The following is an 18,473-nucleotide window of genomic DNA, read 5'->3' as shown; positions in this document are numbered from 1 at the left end:
AAAAAAAAGAGTGCAGTTGCTGCCGCTATCGCAGCAGCTGCCTAGGAAGAGAAAGCTCTGAAAAAAGAGGGAGAGAGAGAGGAACAACAAAAAAAAAAAAAAATGAGAACTAAGAGCACCGGCCGGGCAACATTCCGGCATGGCTATTGAGGGTGATAAGGTGTGACAGGTGTGGATTGAAGTTTTGGACCTTTCCTCTCAATCTAACGGTTCTCTCAAATCCTACGGTTAAAATATCACTAGCACACTTAATACCCAGGTGTCCTGCTAGCTTTCCTATACCTCTCCCTATAAAAATACCTATATTCCACCCAAAAAAAAAAAAAAAAAAACTTGGATTTTTACAATATTGTGCATATTTCAACTGGTTTTCTCCCTCTTTCAAATGAAATTGACCAAAGTCATTGGTCCGAGTTAGTTGAATCAAACCACCTCTTTATATTTTATCAAACAAAAGATTGGAAAAACACAACAAAAAATCGAAACATATACTTGGATGTTTAACAATTAATTGACATCAATGCAAACAACAGTGATGGTTTTTATTTTTAAATCTTGAGTTGGGATCAGACATTAATTTTGTAATATCAAATCATTACTAGATTTTTCATTTTTTTGGCAAACAACCTATACTAGATGTTTGACCACAATGTTAACCACCTTGATTTTTATTTATTTATTTATTATAAACTTTGGTTGAGATTAAATATTAATGTGGTTTGATCTAATTAATCCAGACGAAAATCTTAGGTTTATCCAAATAGAAAAGGGACTGTTTGAAATGTCCAATTAAGGGGTAGTTTAGGTGTTTCGTTGAGAACATAAGATGTGAAAAATAGTTTTACCGGAAGAATGGGGGGGGGGGTGTGTATTTTTCTCAAAGAATTTAGGAAAGAAGGGAAAAAAAAAAAAAAAAAAGAGGTTCTCTAGCTAATGGGAGGGTGTACTGGCACCCTTTCTCTCTATTAATCTCATTCTCATAAGAAATAACTTTATTGCCGTTGTATGTATGAAATTGCTCTGTTGCATGTTCTTCTGTACCAAGTTTAAAATTGGAATCAGAGGTTGAATCTATTTTGGATTGGAATTGGTTGAAATTTTTCTCAAAAACCCTAGCATTGGCCCCTCGTATATGAAGCCAGATATCTCGTCCCAAAAAACTTAGAATCGATTACTCCGAAATGAAAAAAATAAAAAGAGATTGATCATGGCCTAGTTCTATCTAGATTGACTAATTCGATTTCAATTTTTGAAACCATTGCTCTATGATGCTTGCTAAAAAAACTTCCCCCCCCCCCCCCCCAAACAAAAAAAGTTCCACATGTATAAACCAGATCAAATCGATATCAACCTTGATCAATCTCCAATCTTGACCTTTTCAATTCCGTTCAACCACTACAACAAATGAGGCTTATAAATACGATTTTTTCCGCAATAAAAGGTCTAATAATCTGCAGCAATAGGTTATTGCGGTGGATTACCTGTGGTTTGTTATCCATAGTTACTAGTGCTGCCACTAAGTCTGTAGCTACGGATTTCATACCGCAGGGACAAAATACTATATAGCTGTGGATATTTAGCTGCGAAGTTTCCGCAGTAAATCTATTGCCGTGGATTTTTAGCTGCGAATGTTTTTACAGTAAATTTATTGCTGCAGATTTTTAATTGTGAATTTTTTCTACAACAAATTTATAACTACGGGTTGTTAAGATTTTTTTGTGGGCTTAACTGATATCGATTGATCCATTGGGCACAAGCAATTATAAATCCACTCTGATTAGGAAACTTCTAGCCCAATCCATTGTGGGAATAAATTAGGGTTTTAGAAATTCTATTATAAATATAGGCTAAAGGTCCTTGCAGCCATCACTTTAACACCTTTATGATTTTGAAAGTATGAACTCCCCTCACAGGAGTAGTGGGTGAAAGGCTACAGAAGATCTTAGAGGATGGGACTCCATTGTGTAATTCCTTATTACAATATTCATGGGATTGATCCTCAAGCACATGGAAGAGAGATTTGTGATCAATACTTATGAGACTTCTAAACTTACACAGATACTTCTTTATTCCCATTTATGGTTCATGTTATGGATGTCCCATTTATGGTTCATGTTATGGGTGTCCCATTTATGGTTCATGTCATGGGTGTCCCATTGATTATCATAGATATGGTAAATCTATATAGTTATGTATTTTAAGATCTATGAAGGGAGTACTTTATTGATATTGGTTTAGGGACTATATCCATGGTTAAATTTTTTATCATTGGTTTATGACTCTTGTATTCTAACATCAATGGGGTTATTCATATGATTCTATGGTAAAGAATCCTCAACAATTGGTATCAGAGCTAATCTTTATAGTGTTAGAATCAAGAAAAAAAAATGATTTTGTATAGAGTTTGGGTCCTAAATCATGAAAATCGTAATTTTATCATCACTTAAATATCCCGGATCGAAAAACTTTCTTCACAAAAGTTGTAGAGGACGAGAAGACCGTAGCGATGGTATACCGTAAGTTATTGAAAACTCCAGACTCGCTGGCACGTGCCATTGAAAATCGGATGTCAGAGGAGAGAATTTTTTTATTAAAAAAAAAAATGCAGTTGTGAGTCATCACCGGGTCAACTCGTTAGGGTTTTCAAGTTAACCCGGAGGTGCAGTGGATCAACCCATGGCCAACCATGTTTGACTCGGTCAAACGTTGATCAGGTCGTTGATCATTCGACCTGAAGACTTTAATTTTGACCCAGATACTCGATCTGAAGACCCAAATTTGACCCAAAACTAACATGTCAGAACAGGATTAGACCGTTTGGCCGAATCGGTTGGTTTGGGCAAACTAGATTGATTTGATCCATTTTATTCTGTAACTTCAAATGGCTCGTACAGGCAAACGATGAAGAATTTTTCACCCTGGTTTTTTACGTTGAGTTCAGTTTTTCGTGCTCTTCGTTTTGATATATTATGAGCCTAGTTTTGGTCAATTTTCATGGTCTGTTTTGTATAAGTTACAAGTATGAGTGTTTTATGATTCTTCATAATTTTCCTATTAATTGAAAGAAATAAATGAAAATCAAATCATACATTACTTGCATATCAAAAAATGAACTTGTTTATTATTGGTAATAATAGTTCATGCTTTTGTTTATGAATATTCTTTTTTATTTATGCTTAAACAATCTCATTTTTAGCTGTCAGAATGAATTTGTAGACTATTGCAGTAAGATTGGATTGAATCCACCAAAGTGGTAAATTCAACCTTATTGTAATAGAACACAAATCATATGCCTTCTTTGTTTGAAAAGACAGAAAATAATGGTTGGTAGCAAGGTTGCTAATATTTATCCAAATGCGACATTATCAAAGATAAGTTAAAGTTAAAGCAAGTGAAAAACAGAATAGGGATTTCTCAACCTAGAAGATGTTGTCCATCCAAAGATGGTAGTATTTTTTTGAAAGTTAGAAAAAGTCTCACAATAATAGTGAAAACTTGAGTGGATCAGTATGTTTCAAACCCAAAGGTTAGGAATATAGTTCCGGTTGACACTCTTAAAGTAATTGATAATTGAGCATTATAATGTTCATTTTGCTAATAGTTACATACTTGTTTTTGTACATGTAAATTGATATTTAGTTCATGTTTAAATAACCCACAAATTTAAGCTCCCAGGTGTAATTGCAAGCTATTGCAGTGGAATGGATGGACCCCACCAAAGTGGTAAAATCTAAGATTATTGCAATAGATTTGTAACTTAAAGGTTTTGTCTTATTTTCAAAGACATATAAAATTATTGGCAGGAATTAGGTAATGTTTGCCTAAAGGCGATATTATCAAAGATAAGCATAAATACAAGTGTACTCTAGGCAAACCTTAACCTATAAGTTACTATTCATCCAAAAGTGACAATAATTTTTGAAGTTGAAGAGCTCTTACAATCATTATAGTTTTTTAGTGGACCAATGCATTCCAGACCCAAAGGTTAAGAATATAGTTCGGTTGACACTCTGATTACATTTTATGGTTAGTGATGTAATATTGGTTTTAATTTTATTGATGTTACATGCATTAATTATATATTTAATGGATTCTTCTTCCTTGAGTTGAACCATTAAACTGAATATTTTTAAAAGTGACTTGAGAATATAGAGGTTTATATATGCTTCAAAGACCTAGTTTTCTATACTAGGAAAACCAAATCAATAGTTTGGTATTAAGCTTTTAAAATAAATATTTTTACCCTAAAATGTATTGAACAGTTGATCAATGACAATAGGATGGATGAATGTTTCATGACTATGACCATAGATTATAGATTTATTTAATGTGTTATTTTTGTATTCTGATTGGATCAATTCGGATTGGTTGGGTTGGATTAGTATCGGTTTTGATCAATTCAATACCAAGTTCTCAAACAGTGCCATTGTTTTTTGAAAACCTATTTATGAACATTAATTGATAAATGTTTGATTTTCTTTTGTTTTTGGGCTTATGTAAACAAGTTTATATGTATGTCACATTTAACGAATTATGTCTCCAATAAATTGATTAATTTATGACTGGTCGAACCAAGTGGGAGGATAGAGTTATAGATCTTAAGTTATTTTATGTGGCTCGACCAGTGGAAAGATAAATTTGGTATACTAGGTTGCTAGTGGGAGGATATTACCAGTAGAATATCAGTATATTAGGTTGGTAGTGAGAGAATAAATTCAGTGCAAGATATTGTTTTTCATGCAAAAGAACTATTTTAAGTTTTGCATTGATTTATTATTATTATGATATTGAAAAATTATTTATGACTGAAATATATAATAGATTCATATTCATGTCATTTTGTACTTATATGTTTTGTTTGAAATACCCTATAACGTATAAATATGTCAGAATTAAACTGGGTGTGAGTTTCCACATATTTTATGTTGCACAGTACATTTCTAGGAAGCAATAAAAGGATTGGGTGGCATCCACTAAAATGGCACATCTTATTCTTTCATAATTTTTTCAAGTGAAGCAAAGTTGGTGACATTTGCCCAAAAATAATTTCACACAATTAAAGAAAATACATGTATGGAAATGACTATAACTTAGAGTTTTTTAATCCCATATGTGATAAAAGTAATTGTATTTTCACAGTAAATTTGGATTTACAAGAGGACTAGTGCATTCTGAACCCAAATGATAGGAATGTAGTTACGGTTGTGACTCTTGTGTGTTTTATCTGCTAGATGTATATTTATTGTGTAGTTTATCTGTTAGATGTACATATTAAAATTTCTAGCTCGATTATTTGATGTGCATGTTTTATACCTAAGATTTTTGGGTTACTTGATCTGGTTTTAGTTCTCAGGAAACCCAAACATGTGTTGTTGCTGATCAAAGCACAACCGAATTGAAATAGGAATAATTTTGTTACCCTATTAAGTTTATAATGCTTTTGGAGTAATTTTAGAATGATTTTATCTTAAAATATTGTTCTCTAAATTATTTATGTACATTTATGCTTCATTTGTTTGTGTTGTCCCTAGTTATGTAAGAAACACATTAAAGCATACACTTCTGTACATTTATGTCAAATGTGAAAGAAATGAATGAAACCCACCAAAGTGGTACATTCAGTTCAATAGTGTGTTTTTCAAGGTAAATGTGACATTTGTCCAAAGGTGATGTCACCCAAGTTTATCGACAAAGTGCTCAAGAATCATGTTTTCTGACATTGGTGTTATTGAGGGTTTTGATATATTTGGTTAGTGGGAGTTTTATGATATCATTTAACTAAAGATATCATAGTAGCGACAACCAAAGTTTAAAGATGGTAAAAATCAAAGTTTAAAGGCAGTGTCTACTAAGGTTTATTGGCAATGCTTAGCCAAAGTAATCGACGATAAATCAAGGTAATTGGCAGTATTTCATCAGGATTCGTGATGTATAGCAGTATTGAGCTAAAGTCTATGATTTATGGCGGTATTTAACCTAAGTCTAAAGAAGTGGTGATTTACCACAGGGGATTGCCAAAGTTTGTGATCTGTGGTGGTATTTAACCTAAATCCATGGAAGTGGCGGTTAGCCAAGGCGGTTTGCCTAAGTGTTGCTTAATATCAAAGTTTACTACTTGTGAAGTTTTTCAAGGTAAACTGATCTTTAGATCAGGAAATGACCTATAAGGAAATGTATATTTCTTGTGATCACAGGTATGATATCAATTCTTTATATATATATATATAAATGTTTCCAGGCGATTTAGATTGATAGTTTTCTATTGTTTATAACATTACATAGTTATATGCCGTATATTAAGATGTATTTTATACTATTGTTCAACAGTAGATGTTATTGATTGAATCAAAATTTGTTTGAATGGTGTTCAGTCTTGGGATTATTTGGCTAGGTGTTAATAGAAAGAAATCAGTATCAGTATAGCCCAAGTGGGAGATTGTTAAGATTTTTATATGGGCTTAACTGATACCAATTGATTCATTAGGCCCAAGCAATTATAGACCCACTCTGATTAGGAAACTCCTAACCTAATCCATTGTGAGAATGAATTAGTGTTTTAGGGATTCTATTATAAATAGAAACAAAAGATCCCTACAATCGTCACTTTAACACTTTCATGATTTTGGAAGTATGAACTCCCCTCACAAGAGTAATAAGTGAAAGGTTACAGAAGATCTTAGCGGATAAGACTCCATTGTGTAGTTCCTTGTTACAATATTCATGGGATTGTTCCTCAAGCACATGGGAGAGAGATTAATGATTAATACTTATGAGATTTCTAAACTTACAAAGGTATTTCTCTATTCTCATTTATGATTCATGTCATGGGTGTCCTATTGATTATCATAGATATGATAAATCTATATGGTTATGTATTTTAAGATCTATGAATGGAGTACTTTATTGATATTGGTTTAGAGACTATACCCATGGTTAAATCTTTTATCATTGGTATATGATTTGTATATTCTAACATCAATGGGGTTATTCTTATGATTCTATGTTAAAGAATCCCCAACACGGGTATGTAGCTGCGAATGTTTTCACTATAAATCTATTACTATGGATTTCTAACTGCGTTTTTTTTCCACAACAAATTTATAGCTATAGATTTTAGTTGCAAAATTTTACACCACAAAATTTACAACTGCCTTATGTAGTGACATTTTTTGTACAGCAAAATTTATAACTATAGATTTTAGCTGCAGAATTTTGTGGCCCATAATTTATAGTTGTCGTTTTGTAGTGACAAATTTTTTGTGCAACAAAATCTATAGCACACCGATATTGTAGCTAAAATTTATAATGGTAAATATTTTATGTAAGAAATGCTATAACTATAGATATTAGTTGCAAACTTTAGTGCATCAAAATCTAAACTATGAATTTTAATTGCAGTTTAATTGTGAAAAATATAGCTTCAATTTATAGCTACAGATAAAAAATTATAGCAATAGATTTTTTGTTTTCTTGAACCCATATAATTCATTCAATACACAATACATCTAAAATAAAAATTCATGCAATATACAACATGTAACAACTATTTAACATCCAAAATATATATTAATTCATATATTTTGTTTATCATACAAACAAGGATTAAAGTATCGGTATCGGTCGTCGTATCGATCGACCAAAATTATGATACGTATCGGAGGGTATCGTATCGTATCAGAGATACGCTAAAGATACGCACATAAATGGATAGGAAACACTTTTTTATACACATTTGCATAAAAAAATAGTTAAAAAAAGTTATATATAACATGTATTATGCATAAACAGTAAATTGAGAGTATCGCACCAAGAATCCAAGGTTTATAATTGTCCCATAAATGTAAAATCCTTGTTCCCAACCTTGATTTCCACTTTAGTTAGAGAGAAAAATAGTTGGCAACAACTTTGGAATAAAAACACCTCAAAAAATTATGTTTTTCTAAAAAATTACCCATTTTGGTCATTTTATGACCGTATCGATATGTATCGGTGTGTATCGGTCGATACATACCGATACTCACCGATACATACCGAAACGTATATTTCACTTCAATTTTGAATTTTTCATAGAGTATCGGTACGTATCGATGAATATCGGTACATATCGATGGTGTATCGGTGCGTATCAATGTGTATCGTACGATACGTATCGATACATAAGGGTTTTAAAATTTTCATGATACATATCGGTATGTATCGTGCCGATGCCTATCGATACGGATACATATCGACCGATATGGCACGATACGCACCGATACTTAAAACCATGCATACAAATCATTAAAATTCAAAATGAATCTAAAATAAAAATTACATTGATCATCTGAATCATAATATTTGATACATCAAAAATCTTATCTTAGAAAACTCAACTCCCTCAACAATTCATGTTGTATGTTAAGAAAAACGAAATAACTACTAAACTACTAATTTAGTGCTCTTTGTTGCTCATATCTTTTCCAAGTCCAAGCTTCCCAAGCTTTGTTGTTGGAGAACTTTGAAAAGGTTTTTATCACATTCTTCATTAATTATATTTGAACCTTTGTGGTACTTCCTACAATCAATATTAACAAAATTAACACTTCGCAATCATTTAATAAATACTTATATTGAAAAATCATAACTTTTATATCTCTTTACCTTGTTAAAATGAAAAGGCATTATGACTGACGAAAGAAGAGTGCATCCTCTATAGTGATGACTCATAGTAACCACTAAAATCTCAGGTACCTATCACACATGTATAGATAACAAAAGAAATTATTCTCAAAGTAAATAATAGTTAAAAATAACAATCGATAAATTATAAAAGACAATGAAAAATCTCTAAAAATAAAAGTAACTCTTAAGACAAGCATACTATAATTTGTTTAATGCATGCAACTTTAAATATTTATATTTCATATCACATCACTAGTAAAAGAGAGTGTGCAAGACCTGTCATGTGAAACACAAGATGTAATTCTTAAAAGGTTGATAAAAGCTTTTTTAATTGGTTTTCCATCGTATCAAACTTATTTGAAGAAAAAGTACTTGTTCAATTAAATTAAATATTAGGTAATTTACAGCGCCACCCCCTGAAGAATGCCAATATTAGAGGGACACTCCCTCTCTTTCACCAAATTGGACTCGGACCCCTTGCAATCACTCATTGTTACAAAATATATAAAAATACTGACATCAACAATTCAAATTTTTCTTAAATACCATTTTGCCCTTAAAAATAGGAAAATACCAAAATTGCCCTTAATGATTGTATTCTCAAAATCGATTGAACAATGAAACTCACAACTCAATCCGATCGCGTGAGTCAGAGAAGAAAGTCGGAGTAGAAGATCCCTTATACCTGATCGATTGACGGCTACAACCCCTCCCAGTGAAGGCACCAAACCTTCTCCCTCACGTCCCCCTTCTCCACCTCCACCGTCGCCGTCGCCTCTACTCCATATCCGCCACCGATAGATCCGACCTCATTGATCCAAATATCGACGATGGAGATCCGGCCACAACTACTGGCCACCATGACCAAAGCCGTCGTCGAGGTTGCCCAAATTCGATCGTAGGGATAATCGACCTTGAGGTTCAGAGAGAGAGAGAGAGAGGTTCCACCGGAGAAGAAGTTGGAACTATCGATGGTAGCTGTTGTTGCGGACGGCCGGTGGTAGCTACTGTTGCAAACACTCAGTGAAAAATAACAGGTAAAATATGATTTATTATTTGTTTTCATTAAAAGGATAAAAATATCCTTTCAAATCTTTACTTAACGGAGACTGACAACAAGGGGTCCAAATCCAATTTGGTGAAAGAGAGGAGATGTCCCTCTAATATTGGCATTCTTCAAGGGGTGGTGCTGTAAATTACCCTTAAATATTTGTTATCCACCCTAATTAGCAAAAATAAAATAAAATAATAATAAAGTAAACTCATTTAGGATTTACCTATTCTTCCACACAAGAACGAACAAGCAACCAAGAAGGAAGAGACCTATCACTACTCCAATAATTCCAAAAGTACTTCCAAGCTTTGACTTCCGAGACTCATTTGTACGAACATTGTTAAGTTAACATAGATGTGAGAATTTTACACCACAATACAAATGATTTCTTGTAAAATTGAATGTTCAAATTTGGAACAAATGCTTAGGGACATGTCTGCTCAAGCCTTCCCTTGAGTTCAATTTCTATTTCAGTTGAATTATCTATCTCTTTGTGTATCATTTCAGTGCTTTTATTTTTTTCATCCACAGGAAGGGATTCATGGGTGCCAGGGTAGTCTTTTGAGAGCAAGAATGTATGTAGTTCGACAACCATAGATCCCCATGGCTGTAACAACTTGATCTCTACTAATCCCATTAACTTAACACCTATTGAAATTCTATTAATTAAAGTGAAAGATGCAATGAAAGAAAATAAATACGAAACGATTCATGAAGATCGATAAGCATGCACGACAAACACTACAAAAGCACGTTTTAGGCATACCTGAATCCATGGCTGAAGAATAAGAACTCCTCAATGTCTTCTTGTATGCTCCTCGTACAACACAATCAATGTTGGTCTGGTCTACTTTCTTTCCCTTTTGTTTTTTGTCGTTAGCCTCACTTAATGGGTCAATAATAACTATATATAGGGATGAGGGTAGAGACCAACCCTGTAATAAAATTAGGGTTTCCTCCCCATTAAGGAAATAATACCTTAGATCCACACATTAATATTTCATACCATTAAGGTGTGCTAATAGAATCCAATATCTCCATAGAGATCACTTACCAATAATATTGGATTCTTTCTGCTTACTCCATCTTTAATCAACACCACTAAACCGATTTTGAAAACAAATCTTTGACTATGCTAGCCCACCTAATAGAAAATCTTACATGCAATGCATGTTCTCAACTGAAAATTCATTAGTTTTTGAAATCTACTGAGATTGAATGTGGCTTACAGATTCATCAGTTTTATTTCAATTCGAAGAAAAGAAAAACAAATTTTGACATAAAGAATGAAATCCTCACCTTCGTTGGTTTGTCTCCACTTGTTGCCCTTCCAAATGCTTCTTTGTTTGTCCGAGTTATTTCTCTGTTTCAACTCAAATCAAAGCAAAGATTAGTAGATAATGGAGAAAAAGGTTTCTGAAAAATAATAAAGCCAACCATTTATGATTTTTATAAATGTGAATAAAAAACGAAAACTCAAGGAAGTGAACTGAAACAGAGTGTACGGTCTGAAAACTAATAGTATCTAAAACAACAATGGTCCCATTTGCTACCTATCCGGTTCATTTTGTGTTCACCCTTTAACCATTGAACAATGAAGAATCACCCGAAACATGAGACCACATGCATAAATCATTCCTATTTTCAACAAAATATCTATAAATTTAAAACTTGGTGTACAGACATATTGATACTTCATATACAAGTGAGATTAACAACAACAATAGAAATGAATTCAAACCTTTCATTCCTAATGCTAATAATGAGAAATGTAACAAGATTAGCATGGAAAACAACAACAATAGCTTAACTTAACTACACAATCAAGGAGTTGATCGCAAGAAATAGAAAAAGAATACTAACAAGGGCAAGGAATGAACTCTGTTCCTAACTGACCTAGGGCTCTCGAGTGATTGGCTTGGAGATTTGGTGCTAACTGTGGCCACACATGGCATTAGGTGAGCCACTCCAACTTGGGTTCCTCCATGATAAGAATAGGAAGACATAAATTGATACGATTCCTCTTTAAGAAGAAGGGCCGGACACCTCAACAGGAGACGTGGCAAATTCTCTAACAGCTTTGGGACCCACACGGCATTCGTCAAGAGAGAAGAAACGCCCTTCAACATTAAGGGACTATGTGTAAAAGGGGAGAATCATTCTGTTGGGATATGGGGAATTTTGATTGGCTCTCATATGTAGTAAAAGACAAAGAGAATAGTATAAGAGAACATCTGGCATAATGAAATGGGTATGATAATGATTACCTTCTCTCATTCTTCTTATTTTCTCTCTGGAGGAGCTACCCTCGAAGTTAGCAACCATTCCCTTGTGTTTCATTCATCATAAATGGAGGGATACAGCAACATAACTGAGATGCTACATGGAAAGAAAAAAAAGAAACTAAAGATAAAAATCTAGAAAACATGCATGCACACAAAGGAACACTGTTGGGACCCTAGTTATCAATTCGGCCGAACCGAATTTTTTCGAATTTAATCAAAAAATTTGACCGAATCTGAATTAAAAATAAAATTCGCAATTTTTTCAAAAGTGATTATAAAACGCGAATAATTCGGACTGAACCAGGTTAAACCAAATTATTCGGTCCACTAAAACAGTATTAAAAAAAAAAAAAAAAAAAACCCCAATAAGCTTTTTTTACCGCTTTTTTGACCGAATCCTTAAATTAATCAATCTAATTATTCCGAATAATTCTCTGCCCGAATAATTCCTGAATCCGAATTTGCTAACTATGGTTGGGACTGATCATTGCTCTCAGCTTCCAGCAAAAGAAAATAGAGCATATTTCCCCCAAAGAATAGCGATAAGTTTGTGACCAGCCCATTTAATTACTTGCAAAAGAGGGAAAAAACACTTCTCTATACAGAGAAGAACCTTTGCTCAAGTTGGTTTCCATTCATGATGGAATTTTTTAAGTGAGTACAAATGCAACAAAAAAATGATGTTGGAAGAACAACTGTAATAAGTTGTTAGGTATAGAGTATAAACCCTCTAGATTTAAGACTCTAACCAGTTTCATGGCTCCAAAAGAAGACTTCGTCATCCACATGTTCCTCTCAATACCTTCAGAAAGAAAAAAAAAAAAATAAAAAATTAAGGAATGAAGATGATTTGGTGTTGTACCTGGGCTTAGAGCAGTAGTTGGACTACCGTGCATTCCTCCAGTGTGTTCAACGAACAAAAGTCGACGGTTTCGATAGCAGAGACACAAAGCCTATTGGAGATGCTTCGTTATGCGCTTTTGAAGGCAAAGCCAGTCCTCTAGGGAGAAGATGCAGAGAAGACCATCGCAGAGGAGAAAATCGAAAATCCCAATTGTAGTTGGATCACATTCCCAATTCAAACGATTTTCTGTCAAATTGATGATAGCAGAGATTAAATAAGCTTCTGTTGGTGATGCTGTGAGCAGATGCTATAACTAATCGGCCATGGTGGAGAATCGTAGCAGTTGCAGAAAGGAGGTGGAGATCACCCTCAAAACCATAGTGCCTGCAACAGAGATCATAGGGATTCACCTACTGATCCAAGGGAGTATGCAGGAGATCCTTTCAGAACCAAAAAGGAAGGGAGAGGAAGAACGCTCTAGGAAAGGGTAGGAATTTGGGAGAAGTAGAAAGGGATAAAGGGGTTAAGAAACTAAGCAGAAAGGATTCATGTTGTGGAGATTGGAGAAGAGGCTCTCAATCTCTCAAACAAAGTTTAGGACGTCGATCTCTAGTCTTCCCTTTCTATAGCATATCCAGCCGCCCTCCTTATCAATAACTGAGAAGTCGATCTCTAGTCTCTAGCCATTTTACAAATTTTAAAAGATGGAGTAAAATTAGGGTTTAGGAGCGCGGGATTGGGAAAAAAGCGCGCGACTTCCGAATTTCATTCCAATGGTCTATTATGATATTTTTATTAAAAAAATATTACTTATTGGGGCGGAGAGATAAAAGCTCCGTTGTAGTTTTTCCCTCTGATCACTTTAGAGACGGATACTAAACCAACCCTATAGGATAATTGATGTTTATATTTTAACAAAAAAATGAAAGCTATTGTAGCTGACCTAATAAACCACCTTTATGGTGTATACTTTAGTGACAAACTATAAAAAACCGTCCTTAATTCCTAAGTTTTAAGAGTGGAATTAAAAAAGGTGCCTCTAATTATATATGTTTTGAGACGGATACAAAATCGCCCCTAATACCAATTTTTAGGGGCTGATAAAAACTAACTACCTCTATGGTCTTTTTTATTATGACTGTTAAAAAAAACCGCCCTTAAAATCCACCCCTATTAACCCTTTTTTCTTGTAGTGACCAGAAAAAAAAAAAAAAACTGATCAGCTTGGTTTCGTTTCAATCAAGGTGATTCGGTTTTTGTTCATGAATGAGAAAGTTTGAAACCAAATTGTTAAGAAACTTTAGTCCTCAATTGATCTTTGTCCTATACAATTTCAATTTATATCAGTTCTTTACTATCGGGTTAATTGATATAAATCAATTTATTTTCAAGATTGAAACACAATGAAAATTTTACATTCAAAACCTTTATTGAGGAAAATTTTGATAGTTTTTTTTTTATTATTAATTTTTATAAATATTTGTAATTTAGAAACTGAGAAATTTTAACACAAACTTGATCAGATTTGAAATTAATAGACAACAATAATTAATTAAGGCGTACTAGATTATTTACAGAGAAATTATACGCACAAAATAACCCAGGTCCTTATCAAGGTGGTTCAGTAAACATACTCAAGATTATATCATCATGGTAAGCCTTTTGATAATTCACATACTATCAATTTCAACAATCAAAAAAGGTAATGTCTAGTCTAAATTGTTTCATAAACTAATGTATCTTAACAAGGATTCAAACAATGGAAAATTGAAAATCCTAAGTCTAAACCACCTAATTGCTTAAGCGAGATTCGATGATACTGATATCAGGACACATAGAGTTCCAGGTGAAAATATTCTATTTTGAGGATCCTAATTGTTCAAGTGGGATTCGATGATACTAATATCAGGTCACTTATTGTTAAGAAACTTAGATTCTTGGTCGGTTTTGGTTCAATACAATTTAGGCTTATTTTAGTTCTTTAATTAGAATCAAGTTAATGTTGGTTTAGTTCAGTTTATTTTTAAACCTGAACCACAATGGATTTTGTAGACTCAAAATGAAAAAAGACTCAATAGAGCAAAAAAGACCACATTGCACCATCTTGACGTGCTTTGAATATGCTCCTGTGGCTGGGCATAGATTCATGCAAGCTAATAGGTTTCTTATCCCATACACACACACACATTCATATAGATTTAACTATAATATATATTAGGGGTGGAATACCCTAAACATAACTAGTAAAATCGATCAGATCGAACTGATAATAGCCGGATCAAATCGAATCAAATCCTTATTGGTTTGGTTTCGGTTTGGAGTATTGCAACCCCAAAATCAAACCAAACCGCACTGAAAACCAGATGAACCCAAAACCAAACCGATACCAGATGACACCTAGGACCAAAATCGAAACCAAACCAGTAAGAAATCAAAAACAGTCCAAAGTTCATTAAAAAAATATCAATATTTGCATAGTTTTGTATACATTTGTATGAAAATTTGAATCCAAACCGGATCAAAAAACCGAAACCAACCCGATTGCAAACCGATATAAGAAACCGAAGACAAATTGAAACCAAGTCGCACCAAAATCGGAATTCCTTATTGGTTCGATTTTGGTTTCAGCATTCCACATTGAAACCTACTCACACCGATCTACACCGCCCCGTTGACACCCCTAATATATATTATTTTTATTAAATTAAATTTGCAAAAAAAAAAAATCTTAAAAAAGACGTACACTATTAAAATTAAAATTGGGAACATAATATTGTCGTCATAAGTTTATTTACGCATAATGTACTTTAAAAATGGTGAGTAATCAGAATCATAAACAACTGTCTAAACCCTATAAATGAAACCTTGGACCTTGAACCTTGAACCTCTAAATCATTCCATAACTAATGTATCTCAACAAATGTCTCAAACCACTAGTAATTGAAAATCTTAAGTTTAAATCACTTAATTTTTCAAGCGGTATTTATTGAACTGATATCAAGTCAAACAAATTTCCGTGTGAAAATATTTCATTATGAGAACCCTCAATGTTCTTGAATGATAAGAATGGAAAATTGTGAGGGGACAGTGAAAAATAAAAATTTTAAATCTAAACCGTTAAATTTTTCATTCGGGATCCGATGACTCAAGGTTTCTATTACTACGTTTTTTAACTGTAGTTTTGTTTTCACAGTAACAAAGATTTTTTTTTCACTGTGATCTTAACTACTGCAACAATAAGTAGTAGATATTACTGCATTTTTTGTAACTGCGGTTTTATTTCAGTAGTTGCAAGATTTTGTTACTGTGATTTTTTATTACGATTCATTTCCATAGTTACAAGGTTTCTATTACTATGCTTTTTAACTGCAGTTTTGTTTTTGTAGTAACAAAGATTTTTTTTACTGTGTTTTTTAACTGCAATTTCGTTTCCACAGTAACAAAGATTTTTTTTACTACGGTCTTAACTATTGCGGCAATAAGTAGCACATATTATTACGTTTTTTTCTAATTGTGGTTTTATTTCTGTTGTTACAAAATTTTCTGTTACTTTGATTTTTTATTACGATTTGTTTCCGTAGTTACAAGATTTATATTACTACGGTTTTAAATTCCGCAGTAACAAGTATACCATATTACTGTGATTTATAGCTACGTTTTTGTTTCATGCAGTTATAAGGTCCTCTGTTATTGTGGTCTTGAAATATCACAGCAATAGGTAGCTCCTATTACTACACACGGAAACACCGCAGTTATAGGACATTTATAGCTGCGAATTTTGAAACCGTAGTTAAATATCCCTAGCTACAAGTGTATTTTGTTGTAGTGGACATGTATAGTTCAAGGTTAAAATCTTAATAAAAAATGATTCAAAAAGAATGAAAAATAGAGATAGATTCGTCTGTTTTAAAGTAGTATTGAAACAATATTGGCCCTGATTATTCTCATGACCATTCCCAAGTTTTAGAACCTTGCTTCAATCTATGGATTCCTTTATACACACACCCTCACAAAACTTAGGCCTCACTTACTCTCTTCTCTCTTTATTTGATAATTTGAAATTCTCAACGTATATTGACGATACACACGGGAATGAAGAAACCCCATCCCAAAAGAAAAGGGAAAAAGATTTCTACATTAACCTAGTCCATATTCCTTTATACCTTGCTTACATAATAAATAGTGAGTCTCACATTTACATTTTCTCTCATATTTTGATCATATTGGATCATACAGTTTTCTAACACCTCATTAGTTTAATATATAGATTCCTTTTTGCACTATCCAAAATCCTCTTAAAAAATGAAAATATTTTTTGTCCGAGAGTGTGGCCTCTGTGCCCTAACCATAAGAGTGCATGTTCAGACATCAACCAAGAGGGATATGGTGATCATTTCACACCCCATGTGTCTGAATATCGATCGTGCTTGCAAACAGAAATTATGTACCTGCAAAAAAAATATGAAAAACATTAAAAGGGATTTAAAAATATATAAATATATTTTTTAACCATATGAAATAGGAAAAATTTACCTTCAGCTAGTCTTTTTGAAGACCAAACAGGAAATAAAAACGAAGACCAGAAAGGAGATGAAGGGTGTCGTTTAATGGGAGTTTGCTACAGTGGGTAAAAACAAATTTTTGGTTTCATACGAGAATAACGTCAAGAGACATTATAGAATGAAATAGACTTTTAGAGTCTTTACCTTAAAAGGCACTAAATCCAATAGGGTTAAAACATGGATTTTCTTGTCCTTTTTTACTTTTTTTTTACTCCTTACGTGGAAGTGGAGATTTTAGGAGGAGAGAGAAAATAAGAGAGAGAGAGAGAATGACACATTAAGCTTAAAAAGGCACGGCACCGTAATGTCGCGTGTCTCATGCCTCTTTTTCTCTTTCTCTCTCTAAAACTATAAATGTGGATTGTGGAGTGAGTGAATAATTGCGTGGTGTCACCACCACGTTTTTCTCAATGTCTGATGATGTTTACCAGTCGGACAAAACAGATTTAATGTCAGACTTCTATTTCTCTTAAGTATCATTTTCAGCCAGCTGGATGAGTCTGTATCACCATGGAATCAGTCAAATTAGACAAATACAAAAATGTCCTTAAGAGACTTCTATTTCACTTAAGGACATTTTTACATTAATTTTAATTAGGGTAATTTACAATGCCACCCCTTGGAGAATGCCAATATTATAAGGACACCCCCTCTCTTTCACCAAATTGGACTCGGACCCCCTGCCGTCAGTCAACATTACAGAATATACCAAGAATGTTGATATCAGCAGTTCATATTTTTTTAAAATACCATTTTACCCTTAAAAATAGGGGAGTGCCGAAATTGCCCTTAAAGATTTTATTCCCAAAATCGATTGAAGAAGAAAACCTAACTCACAACCTAACATTGAGCAGTGAATCAATAAAATATGGAGACAAGCAGCCCTTAGAGCATGGATTGAACCAGTTGGAGGGGACGAAGAGTACTTTCAATTCTTCAAAAGGCTAGAAGAGCGGAACAGAGAAACATCAGGAAAAAAAAAAGGGAGAAAAATCAGAGAAATAAAAGAAACTCAGCTCTACTTTCAGCTGAACTGGGACGAAGCACAGAGAAAAAACATAGAAAAA

At 33.4% G+C, this 18,473-nt stretch overlaps 1 long non-coding RNA gene across 1 annotated transcript; it reads right to left on the bottom strand.

The window, feature by feature from the left end:
* Nucleotides 1-8,280: 8,280 nt before the first annotated feature.
* Nucleotides 8,281-13,535, bottom strand: LOC122057706. Its single transcript, XR_006133597.1, has 5 exons — nucleotides 12,863-13,535; nucleotides 10,770-11,078; nucleotides 10,482-10,650; nucleotides 8,641-8,730; nucleotides 8,281-8,554 (listed from the first exon to the last, which is right to left on the bottom strand). It is a non-coding gene; the product is annotated as an uncharacterized LOC122057706 (long non-coding RNA).
* Between the last annotated feature and the right edge of the window lie 4,938 nt (nucleotides 13,536-18,473).

This window comes from Macadamia integrifolia, chromosome 2 (assembly GCF_013358625.1).
Source record: "Macadamia integrifolia cultivar HAES 741 chromosome 2, SCU_Mint_v3, whole genome shotgun sequence".
In the NCBI taxonomy this organism is placed as follows: Eukaryota; Viridiplantae; Streptophyta; class Magnoliopsida; order Proteales; family Proteaceae; genus Macadamia; species Macadamia integrifolia.
Note: the sequence above shows the minus strand (reverse complement) of the source record. Positions and strands in the feature narration are given on the sequence as shown.